The following is a 13,313-nucleotide window of genomic DNA, read 5'->3' as shown; positions in this document are numbered from 1 at the left end:
CTACCCAGGCTCACTTGTGGTCCTAATAATGCTGCAAAGAGAAAAAGATGGAGAAACCTAAATTAAGAGAAGTAATTACGGACCTGGTGAGATGGCTTGGAGGTAAAGAGCACTGGCTGCTCTTCCAGAGGACCCAGGTTCAATTCCCAGCACCCATGTGGCCACTCCCAAGTAACTCCAGTCCCAGGTGATCTGATGCCCTCTCTGGCCTCTTGGGCACAAGGCATACACATAGCACACAGACTTACATACAGACTAAACATCCAGACACATACAATAAGTCATGTTTTTAAAAGAAATTGTTTAACTTAAACAAAAAATAAAAATAAAAAGATCAAGGCTTTTGCCTGGGTACCTTCCCTTAAGCCATAATGGGGAAGGTAGCTTCTGCATTGACTCTAAGACTATTGCCAGTTTTCTGAGATTTAGCGACCCTCATACTGAAATGCCGAAGGGAAGGAAACAGGGGAGGATGCAGGGAACTCTCTTCTTCGGGATGATGCACCAGATCAACGTGTGTTTAGGTTCATTTGTTGCTTATTTCAGGTTTTAAGGATTTTTCTAAAATTTTTATAAAGGAAAATATTTACATGGTTCATAAGTAAAATTCTTAAAATAAGGAATATTTTTTTTAAAATCTTCCATATTTATTCTTGTTAATTCCATAATCTCTTATTTTTCAGGAGCATTTCTAAAATTATAACTGCAAATATATACATACATGGATACAGAGACATACTTATAATCATTCCCATCTAAAGAAACAATGATATGCTGAACATACTTTCTCATCTTACTTCATATTTATAGGGTATCTGCAGATCAATCTCCTTTATACAGCATTAGGTAAAATCAGTTCCCATTTTATAGATACAACTGGAAAATATATATTCAATTGAATGTATTTGCCCTAATTCATTCCACCAGTACATTATTAATGATCAAACTATTCCTTTTTTTTTGTTTTTGTTACACACACAGTGCTATAATGTAGACAAAGTTTTCTGTCTCGTCAGTCCCTTCCCAAATAACCACACATAGATGTCTTAATAATTATAAATGGTCGGCCAATAGCTTAGGCTTGTTACTAACTAGAGCTTATAACTTAAATTAACCCATAATTCTTGTCTATGCTCTACCATATGGTGGGTGGTACCTTTTTTTCAGCATGGCATGTTCATCTCCTGGCTTCCTCTACATCTGGCTGGTGATCATGTCTCCACCCTTCTTCTTCCCAGGGTCTTCTCTGCCCTGAAAATCCTGCCTAGATATTGGCCATTTAGCTTTTTATTAAACCAATCCAAGTGACAAATCTCCACAGTACAAAAGGATTATTCCACAGCACTATAAAATACAATTCCTGTCTACATCTGTAGCTGTTTTGCAAACATCTTTAGGCTAAACTCCTGGAAGTGATATTGCTGGTCTAAGGGGAAAGGCAGCTAGACCTTTCCTGCCCCACCCCATAATGGCTGCATCATTTTGAATTCTACCCACAGCTACCGAGAATACCTCTTTGGCGATTCCAATCACCTGGTCACAGAATGTGCTGTTCACTTTGGCTTTTATCTGTATGACAGATAAGAGAGAGCGACAGTAATCCATGTTTCTCTTGTTGCTAGTGTGATGTGACATCCTTTCAAATGCAGACTGGAATTTGAACCCAGGGCCTTGCACATGGTAGTTAAGTACTCTATTACTGAACCACATCCTGCCCCCCTTGCCCAGTGCTATCCATGAATCATCTAGTAAACCTCTTGTATTATTTTCATTCAGGTCAGCTTTTTTATGTCCTACTTTTTAAAAGAATGAGCTAATATTCTAAAGAGACACACAAGTTTAGGGGAAACAGTGAGGAGGGAAACAAATGAGAACAAAATATAAGGGCACACATGAAGGTGTCATGACAAAAACCCAGTGCTTTGAACACTAACCTGAAATGTTAAAGACTAAATCACTGACAAAAGTGTAATAATAAAATATTAATGATGAAATATTCATGCAAGAATGACTATAAAATATAATAATGGCAATGGTGGTTATAGTGATACATGAATAAACCCCTAATTTTGCTCCCTGAGTCATGGGAGCAGGGCTGTACCCTTCCCCGGAGTAGGACTGTGCATGAGGCCTACATGCAGAGAGGTAGGATTTCTTTGAATAGGTGATATCTCAGCTGCTTTGAAGAATGACCAGAAGCCAGGGGAAGGTGTGACTGGGAAGTCCTTTGGGGGAACAACTTGAACCAAAGGCTAGAGAGGAGAAATGGTCAACAGTACAGTGCACAGCAAAAATACAAGTTCATGTTAGTCCTCTTTCTGTCTGTGCCCGAGGGGATTAACTTCAGAGGAATGTTTATTTCAGAGGTCTGGTCCACGTTTTATAGGTTCTGTGGCTTTGGGGCTGATCATGAGGCAGCATTATCCTCACAGGGAGCACACACACCATGACACAAAGCTGCTTATCTCACTGGCAGCCTGGAAGCAAAACAAGAAGGATAGTGATGTTTTGTTTGTGATCTAACAAATAACGCTTGCCTGGAGATCAGAGTGTGGAGCGAAGCCACTAGTTAGCCACAGAGGCCAGGCAGTGGTGACACACACCTTTAATCCCAGCACTAGGGAGGTGGAGACAGGAAGTGATATGGCTGGGCCGAGAGAGGAATATAAGGCGGGAGGAGACAGGAGCTCAGTCCCCTTTTGGCTGAGGATTTCATAGAGGTAAGAACTGGTGGCGGGCTGCTCTGCTTCTCTGATCTTTCCACTTGCACCCTGACATTTGACTCCGGGCTTTTATTGAGACCAGTTAGGATTCGTGCTACAAAGAAGAGGGGCCAGGACCCCAGGTTCTCTCCAGAGACCGTCGCCAGTGACTTCTCTCCCAATAGGTTCCATTTACTAAAGATTCCAGTGCTTTCCAGTAGCTCCCACTCTTGTCAACCAAGACTTCAACACACAGGAAAACATCCTAACTACAGCAGAGAGTAAGCTGGGCGATGAGGTGGGAAGGACTCCACAAGCCCCACAACCGGCTGTGGTTCGAAGCACCTGTGGAAGGTATCTGCTTAAGATCACGGGCCAGGTCTGTCTTGGGTTGAAATTAGAATCACTTGACTGGAGTACAGCTTGATGAAGAAGGCATGGAGTCCCAGCACTCACAGGCAGGTGCTGACTTTGATGAGTACAGGTGTTCAGGCAGGGGCGCTGAACACAGTTTGGACTCATCCTTCATAGAAGCTGGAAATGGCCTTGTCAACAGGTCTGTCCTTATTAGAAGCTAGGAATGCCTGAAGGGAGTTTATTACTGCTCTTCCCCTGAATGAGCACCCCTGCCTGGAAACTGTATGTGAGGGACACAGTCAAAATAGAGGGGTACCTGGACAAACCAATGCATGCTGCACCCCATTTCTGTCGTTAAGTCCTGTAAAAATTTCAATGGCACTCTGCTTTGGGACCTCTGCCTGCTATTCAGGAACTCTGCCTTCTTTCTTTTCAACTCCCACCTACCATCTTATAAAACTCCTTTCTAAACTCACTCTCCCGTTGTCAATGAAATTTGTTCTTAAAAGTCATGAGGTAAGGGACCTGGAAGCCACTGACTTGGAATTGCCTTGGAGCTGTTGATTTATCTAGGACCCCAGCACCCCAAGTTATGCTCACCTGAGGTGAGAGGGAAAGCCTCCATTGTACTCATGTATACAAAATAAATATTTTTTAAAAAAAGGAATGAAAGCCCACAAAGCAACAGTACTATCAATAAAGTGATAATATCAACGAGGTATGGATTTGTATATGCTGCACAACAGGTTAATAGAGCTATTAAAAATTAAGCCCTAACTTCTCATAAAATATTGACAGTTATTGGACTCATTGTAGGGAACCAAAGATGACCTCTTTGGCTTCCAAGTTCATTTCTATTAAAGAAATCGCTGTGGTCAATAAATCAATACAAACTTGGGGTTGCTACGCCATGTGAATGAAATCTTCCCACTTGCTTTGGTGATTTATTAGTTACTTCAGAGATCATAATCACTTCAGCAGCAATAACTGTAGAGGCCAACATGGTGTCCCTGCAAAAACATCCTGTTCTAATGCATAGGAAAGACTCAAGTTATACATTTTTATAATTGGAAAAATTACGAATACAGCAATAAGAAATAGCTACCAGTGAATATCGGTCAAATTTGCTGTAATTACATAATAATCAAATATCCTAACTGTGGGGATAGTGACGGTTGGTGTTACTTTGTCAACTCGACACAATCTAGAATTACATGGAAAGATAGTTTTAATAATGGGTTATCTAGATTAGATTGGCCTGTGGATATGTCTGTGGGGGATTATTTTTATTACATTAGTTGAGGTAAGAAGACCTGCCCACTGTGGGTGGCACTATCCTCTAGGTAGGGGATTTTGGACTGTGTAAGAGTGGAGAAAACAAGCTACATATTAGCATGCGTGGCTGTTTCAAGTTCCTACTGTCTTCACTTCCTCTCAGTGATAGACTGTAGTCCAAAACTGTGAGCCAAAATAAACCCTTCCTTCCTGAAGTTGCCTTCGTCAGAGTATTTTATTATAGCAACGAGAAAAAGAAACTAAGACAGAATCTTAGTTTGTGTGTACTTAGCATAAAGGTCTCTGGATTTGATCTCCAGCACTAACAGGAAAGGAAAGAGAATGGGAGGGAAGGAGGAAAGGAAAGGAAGGGCAAGGGTCAAAGGGGGAAAATAGGGAAGAAAGGAAAATGGAAGGAAACCAAAGGGATGGAAAGGAGGAAGGGGAAATGGAAAGCAGGAAGAAAGGGAAAGAGAAAGGAAAATGGAAAAGAAGGAAAGGGAGAGGGGACTGGGGAGGGGTTGGGGAGAGGGAAGGAGTTGCTCAGTACATTTTGTAAAGTGACTCATGTCTCAAAGGTTCTTTATTTATATCTTTTCTGGGTAGCGTTAGATCACAAACACACCCCCTGGCAAAAATCAGGTCATACAAGCCTGCAGTCTGTCCCTTAGGATGAAGAACTGACAGGTGCCTGCTGCTGCTGTGACTCCCGCAGTGGGGGAAGCAAGCCCCATCTCCCCCCAGCCCCACATGCTGATCAGGACTGTCTTAGTTAGGGTTTTCGATGGCTGTGAAGAGATACCATGACTATGGCAACTCTTCTAAGTAAAACATTTAATTGGGGTAGCTCACTTACAGTTTCAGAGATTCAGTCCATTATCATCATGGTGGGACATGGTGGTGTGCGGGCAGACATGGTGTTGAAGTAGCTGAGAGTCCTGCATCTTGCAGGCACCAGGAAGTGATCTGAGTGTCACACTGAGGGAAGTTTGAGCAAAAGAGACCTCAAAGCCTGCCTCTACAGTGACACACTTCCTCCAGTAAGGCCACATCTCCTAACAGTGTCACTCACTTTGGGAGTATGGGGGCCAATTGCATTCAGACAACCACAAGGACCAAGGAAGCTTTGATCTATAGTCCTACCTAGTGCCTGTCTCCTGGCATAGGCTGTCAGATGTGTAACTTTCTGCTACCCCTCAGAAGTCAGAAACCCACTTTGTTCAGGGATACGAGACTCTCCTTCAGGCCCTCATCATGTTGGCTGTTGGCTGTTCTTTGGGATCAGCAGGGAAGGCTCTTTATCCCTTTGCAGCCCCATTGCACTACCTGTGGTTTGGTGCTCTTCTAACTCTCTCTTACTTCAAGATCTGATCATAGATGGCCCATGGTTACAAATCACACTCTCTTAGCAAATCCCATTCTAAGGGTAATTCACGTCAGCTGCCTTTTACCAGCACATAATTTCTAATATGCAGTAGAAATGGAAACAGGGCCTTGAACATACTCTGTAAGTGCTGTAGCATGTAGCCACACATCTATTGCTTTCCGTATACTCTTGGGTATTTTGAGACAATGTCTTCTTGTAAGCTAGTCTATCCTCAGAATCCCTATGTAGCAGAGACTGGCCGTGAAGTCCAAATTTCCTGCCTCTACCTCCCAAGTGCTGGAGTACAGGCATATGCCACTATCCCAGGAATTTCTTCATACTTCTTATTATCAAAAGAGGAACACCACTTACAAGTGTTCCTAATTTAGAAAATAATCCAGAAAATGAACCAAATAGTTATAGGCTTAACTTAAAATTGCATGTCTTTTGTATAATGTTGGCAAGGAGATTTTTTTTTTGTATGTCCATCTGTAGAATAAATGAGACGTGTGTAAATGGTCATCAATATTCTGGACATATAGTATATATTTGATAATTTTAGGTCTAATTGCCCCTTGCTGCTACCACCCATACTTCCCTGAAGAAATACACATGACAGATGTAACTGTAAACTGTGACCATGGTTTACATTTCTTCATTTTTAGGTCTACAAGATTGACTCATAAGGGAATCTGTAGCCATCCCTCTCCTCCTCATTTGGTTCTAATTTGGGTAAAACGGCACCATTGTGTTGGCTTGCTAATCCCTCTCAGTCTATGCAGCCCAACTCCCACATTAAAACACACTGATATTAAAATCATAAAGCATGTTCGCTGTTAACACCCAATTGCCATACTACATGTTAAAAAAAACAATAAATAATTAAAACAAGTACTATAAAACAAGTGAGTCACATGCTACATACCTTACAATGGTGTGTTTTCATTGTCAAGTATGACCTCAGCCTTGATGGAGACTGAGTACTCATTTTCCCATGAGCCACTGGATCCCAGGAGGCTAGTTGAGGTTCACACAGAAGGCAGGCTTCCTGGGAGATGGAAACGGAGCTGGGACTGAGAGCTCAGTGCTGCTCGCTCTTAGGCCAGGGTGCTTTCCTCTCCGCTCCCTCTTTCAAAGCAATCTTGTGGGCCTTTCTCATTTACGGTGCTGTGATGTCAAGGACCTTGGCGTTTGCTATGGTGTTTAATGTGTCTTTCTACCAATACCGGTTATGTTTTCTGGTGAGGCCTTTGTCACTGATCCATGAAGAATGTGACTGCCACTGCTATGTGCCAGCCACGGTAGCTGTCCAGTTGCTTTCCCGGCCGCCTCTCAGTATCTGTACACAATGGTGTGATGAAGCCTTATCACCCTGGTTTACTGATGAGGTGAGCCCCAAGGCTTAGTGTCAACATTTTGTCTTTTATATACTCATAACAGAGAAGACTGATCCCCAAACCAGTCTATTTCTGGCTTTGGATGATTGAAACTAATTTTAACCATCAACAATTATGTTCTTCAAAATGCTGGTTTTTTTCGTGATGGAAATTGTCTCATAGAGAATTTCCTCTTCAAAGAGGGGACAGTAGACACTGTTCCTCCTGGAGCTGTTGCAGCTTCCCAGCTTGTGAGCTCCAGTGAGGTACCGGTAGCATTCCATCTTAACCCCTGCTGGGTTAACATCCCTCCCACAATTGGACAATCAACTCCCTTCCAAGCTGTTTCTCTGTCTCCATCTATCAACATGAATCTCTGAGGGCCTCAAATGTCCTACTTCCCCCTTTGAGCTACTGTAAGCCTTTGCCCTCTACATTCTTTTACTTTGTATTGTAAACCCAAGGCCTTGCACATGGGTAGGCACACACACTCTGCCACTGAGATACACCCCAACCTCTGTGTTTCAATTTTAACTTGGCTGCTCCTTAAACATGTCTTGCTTATGCTGGTGGGGCCCCTCTGTCCACTGACCAGTGTGAGTAGAGCAAAATTCTGCTAATCCCTGGACCCCAGCTCTCTCCACTGCTGCCAGGACCCTGGCTACTATGCTACCTTGCAGACTGCCAATTCAACTCAGCCCTTGTCACAGGAAGAAAGGAAACATGTCTCTTCCTCCATGAGACATTTTCTTACAGGGCTTCCAGAAGGTACTGCAGGCCAAAATGGCTCCAGTTCAGAGAGGAGATACTCTAAAAAGAGATATTTGTGACCTTACCCTTCATCTATCAGACTACTGAAATAACAGGCTGCAAAGAACAAATATTTCCCCAGGAATTGTATGCTTAAGAAAAGGCTTAAGCCCCGGTGCCAATTAGAGGAGGAACTTCCCTCCCTGGGAGAGACTGCATGGTTCTAAGAGCTTATCTCGCAGTTAACATATGCATATTTCTTGGTTTTTGTTTCATTTTGCCCTATAATATTATCACACTCAGGTATTAAAGGACAGAGAGAGACAGGAGACTTATTCCCCACAGTTTGGGTAGTTTAAATAAGTTCGTTTTCCTGTATCCATTTTTGTTTCATGAATTCTATTAAGATGTGATGCTCACTGAAGGGAACCCACAGGTGACAGCTCTTTGAGAGACTGAACAGGCTCCCCGATGACCGGTCACGGTCCAGATAGGAGGCTCCTCCTTCGGACCCACAGGTCTTCTGCTGAATCCAGAGCACCCCTCATCTGCCACTCCCGTGTTACTGTAACCTTTGCAGCAATGAAGATATTCTAAAGAGACGCTGTGCCTCCCACTTTGCTATCCAGTCTACTGAAACAATAGTTCCCAAGGACCTGGAATTTCCCAGAAATCTTACGCTGAGAGGAGAATAAGGCTGAAGCCTGGTGCCAGTAAGAGGAGGAACTTGTCTCCTGGAAAGATATTTCACATAGTTTTGACTACCTGTCTGACTACCTCCCAGGAGAGATTGGAGCCAAGACAGCGATGGGCCAGTGATGGATGGGACCACACCTTGACTGGGACTGCTTAGTATGCATACCTCTTGCCCTCTATTAAAACCTGAATCTCATGTTAGGACCCCAAATATGGACTTGGGGAGAGTCACTTGGACATCTATGTTCCTCTTCTCACACTGAGTAAGTCCTTTTACTGTCGTGGACTAATCTTTTTGTTCACTGTGAATACATATCTTTGCCAAGGTACCTTCTGATTGATTTAATAAAGAGCTGAATGGCCAACAGAAGAGGCTAGGCAGGAAGAGGTTAGGCAGGACTTCTGGGCAGAGAGAGAGGAAGAGGAAATGAATCTAGCAGTGGAGAAATGACAGAGAACATGGAGAGGAAACAGGAGGTGCAAAATGGAAGAGAGGTAAAAAGCCAGGAGGCAAAAATGTAGATTAATATAAATGGCTTAATTTAAGTTACAAGAGCTAGTGAAATAAGCCTAAGATATAGGCCAGGCTTTCATAATTAATAATAAGTCTCTGTGTCATTATTTGGGAGCTGGCAGTACAGAGAAAGACTTGCTACATTTTACTGCTTCGCACTATTACTTATTTCATTAATTAGGGGGTTAGAGCAGCTGCCAGGGTCTAGGCACTGATTTTAACAACTCCAGCAACAATTTTGGCAACCCAGCCAAGTTAAAAAAAAACCAAAAACAAAAACAAAGCCACATTTTGGGTGTCAGACAAACATTTTTCAAGTTGGCCCTGCATGGAGAGGACAGACTAAACAGTTCCATGGAGCTGATGGAATCACTTCCTTCCAAGCACATCTTCCCCTTCAGCTTCCATCAGCTGCTGTTTACCACTGTGTGGTGAGGCAGAGAAATGAGTAGCTGGCCTTTGTTTTTGACTTGATGACAGTCTGACTCTTAAACAATTTCCCCAATCACTGGACCTTGGGCTTTTCCATTACATTGGCCTAGAGGCTCCTTTCAACAGTTGGAACCGTTTCGGGGGCCTGCCATCTGGTGATTGACTTTGTCTTTCAGAGTTTTTCCGAACTGTTTTGGTTTGTTGAACTATCTGGGCTGTTGCACTGTTTGTATGACAAGCCTTATCCATTTGGAAGCTCTTGTGAACAAATTTGGAGTTCTGTTGGAATTTGGGGCATCTGCTGGGTGACAGGGAAAGTTGAAACGTGCTGCTCTCTGGGGCTCTATTGAACTGATTGAGTCAGAGAAGCAATGGTATTGAGACCTCTGTGGTCATTCATATGACCATGAAAATATTAAGTGTGTACTCTCTTGGTCCCCCTATGGAGAACCCTATCTGGCTAGTCTTCTGTAAACTTATATTAGTCTCTAAGGTGGCATGGGGGCATGTCTTGTCTTCCTCCTAGAATTCCCGAAAACAATGCATGGCAAACCTCTGGGTGCTTCAGTTTTGAATTTCTTTGTTGAGCTTATTGCAAACTAAAATTGCTCTTCTAGACATGGCTGATTTGGGGTCTATGTGTGTCCATGGATGGATGGATGTTGATATTGGGGCACAAATTCTGTACTACATTAGTATGTGTTGCCTGTTTTTCTCTCTCTTTGAAAATCTAGCTACAATGTAACAATTTACTTTTACACTGCAGAATTTGGACTGAAAGAAAAAAAACCTACCTCAGCCAGTTAGAATATTAACTAGTGAGTTGACAGATTAATTCTGAACTCCTTTCCTGGTGGAATGATTTGAATCTGGGACAACACAGGGTTTTTCTGGGGGGGCAGGGCGGGGGTCAGGATCTCATTGTATAGCTCTGGCTGGCCAAGAACTCCCTATATAGACCAAGCTGGCCTTGAACTCACAGAGCTCCACCTTCCTCTGCCTCTTATTACAATTTTATATTTTAGTAAGACAATTGCTTGTTTTCTGCTGATTTAGTTGAGCTTTTGACTTGTTTGAAAACTGTCTTGCCAAAGTCAAGGTTGATTTGATATACATTTAAGTCTTTAAAATTCCCACTTTATAAGCAACTATTTAAAAAGATCCCATTCCCTGTATATCTGTGACTAGAAACACATGTGTCCAAACTCTGTGTATTATTATAAGATTGGAGAGTTAAGCATGTGTAAGTTCAACATATGCAATGTGGCCAATAAGTGCTGTTTCATGCAATACACACTATATATGGACTATCACCATAGGAAATGAACAGTGACGTTCCTTTGACATTTCTGCTATTTTGAATTAATACCATTAAGATTAAAACCCTGCCATTTGGAGCCAAGGTGTATGTGTATTTGCCTGACTAGGTAAATATTTGTTATTATATATAAGGGGTGTACTTATACATAAGAAAATGAGTCTGCTTGTGGTGGTCACTTAGCAATAAATATGTGAGTTCTAGTGTTTTTATTTTTGTCACTGCTGTAGATGCGGTCTTTTACCAGGATTTATAAATTCTAAATTTTGTCTCAAAATTAGAAGCTGAATTGGTACATAAAAGACTTCTGTGTGATTGTTCTGTATAATGGTGCTAATTGTTGCCGGCTCCTTTAGATGTGAATGTGCGCTTGTCCCAGCGGTAGATTAGTGAACCTCTCAACCCTTGTCTGAGAAGCTTCTTTTTGCAGTAGATGATGATTAACAACTGGTCAAGGTGCAGAGAGGCTCAGCCTCAAATGGGACACCTGTCTCACACCCCCTTCTCCCAAGGCTCAGCTGTCATTGTGGAATAGGGGGTGTAAAGACGGTAAGAGCGAGAGGTTGTGTGGATGTCTAGACCAGAGGGAAATAGTGCTTCCCAGACACAGGAGGGAAGTCGTGCGCATGAACTCACAGGGGTTGTGACAGCGTGCACAAGACCGTGCAAGCTCAAGTCAGTCCAAATCCCAGCACTGAAAGGAGAGGGCTTTGAGGAGCCATTGGCAATGGACAACTGCTGGGGGAAGGAAAGTCTGTTTTCTTTAAGTGTGTGATCCCTGGTAGACTGACGATGCTCTAGAGGATGGCCTCAGACCCAAGAGTACTTGGGCAGCACAAATCAGACACAGCTGGTTTTCAGAGGGGAGAAAAAGTGGTAGGTGACCACAAAGTTGGGTGGGTAAGTAAACAGGGGGGGATCTGGGAGGAGTTGGGGAAGCGCAAGTGACTATAATCCTAATACTTTTAATGAAATTTGCCAAGAATTAATAAAACTAATTTTTTAGAGAAGAAAAAAGTTCCTTGATCCTAATAAGAAAGAAAAACTACATCTGTACACACACAGATTTGCTTATATCTACATCCACCATTTCAATCATCCATTTTTTTAGAAACAGTGCTAGAGATGGAGCCCAGGACCTTACCCGGCCAGGCAAATGCTCTGCCACTCAGCTACATCTAGGTAACACTCAATTTCGAGGTTTTAAGTTTTTCTCAGACTCTTTACATTTTCTCTGATTTTTCTTAAGGGCTGAATTTACACCAGACTTTGTAAGAGAAGAAGCACTCTTCCAGTTCCTGCCGGGTCCCAGTTGGTTGCATTTTTATCTACTAATGCTTATCATCCATACCAGGAAACAGTCTGCAGGAGCAATCGGTCCTGATCTCCTTATCCACTGTGTCAACCATCACATGACAATAGACTTCTCGGTAATCTGAAAAATGCCAAGATGCTCTTAGATAAAGGAAACTGCAGCGAGGGAGAATTCCCAGCATGCTTTTGAAAAGGTTCTGAAGAAAAACAAGCCGGCCACAGTGGGTTCTTGTGGCTAGCTAGGCTGCCATTCTGCCTTGCTGAGCTCTGGCCCAGGGCTCCACAGTCCAGTGGGTAGAGACCTGGTGTTCTGTGACGGTGTGATACCTGTCACAGAGCAAGCATGTCCTAGAGAAAAAGCACATGGAAAAAGAAGCACAGCTCAAGCCACTGGCGTTTAGAGAAAGCAACGTTGTCTGCGAGAGGATGTTCAATCCTTTTAAGAGATGCTGGCTCTTGGTCCACAGTTCATGTGTTTCCACTCGTTTGGCTAGTTGTCTCTGTACATTTTCCAATCATGGTCTCGATATCTCTTGCTCATAGATATCTCTCTCTTGCCTGTTGGACTCGTGGAGCTCCGCCTGGGGTTTGGTCATGGATCTCTGCATCTGCATCCACCAGCCACTGGATGAGAGTTCTATTATCAGAGTTAGGGTGGTCAGCCATCCGATCACCAGAGTAGGTCAGCTCAGGCATTCTCTTGACCATTGCTAGTAGTCTATAGTGGATTTCTGGAGACCTCTCTAGCACTCTGCTTCTTCTTATTCCCAGGCAGTGGGACAGGGATCTGTCCCTAGTGCATGAGCTGGCTTTTTGGAACCTAGTGCCTGTGGTGGGACACTTTGTACAGCCTTGGTTCAGGGAGGAGGGGCTTGGACCTGCCTCAACTGATGTACTAGGCTCTGCTGACTCCCCATGGGAGACCTTGCCTTGGAGGAGTTGGGAATGGGGGTTGGGTTGGAGGGAAGGCTGAGTGGCAGGAGGAGGGAGGACAGGGGAATCTGTGGTTGATATATAAAATGAATAGAAAATCTCTTAATTAAAAAAAGGAGAAAAAAAAGAGATGCTGGTTCATTTTTGGTGATACCTACGGTCTACAGAGGTGTCGCGCAGCCTTCCTCTGGGTGGTCTGTGCTCACTAGCAATAGATGTTTTTATGCCTTCTTCTCCAAAACACCTCATCTGAGACCAGCCAAAAGAGATTGGCATTTTA

This window comes from Peromyscus maniculatus, chromosome 6, assembly GCF_049852395.1.
Source record: "Peromyscus maniculatus bairdii isolate BWxNUB_F1_BW_parent chromosome 6, HU_Pman_BW_mat_3.1, whole genome shotgun sequence".
In the NCBI taxonomy this organism is placed as follows: domain Eukaryota; kingdom Metazoa; phylum Chordata; class Mammalia; order Rodentia; family Cricetidae; genus Peromyscus; species Peromyscus maniculatus.
The sequence above is the reverse complement of the archived record's forward strand: the minus strand, read 5'-3'. Positions refer to the sequence as shown.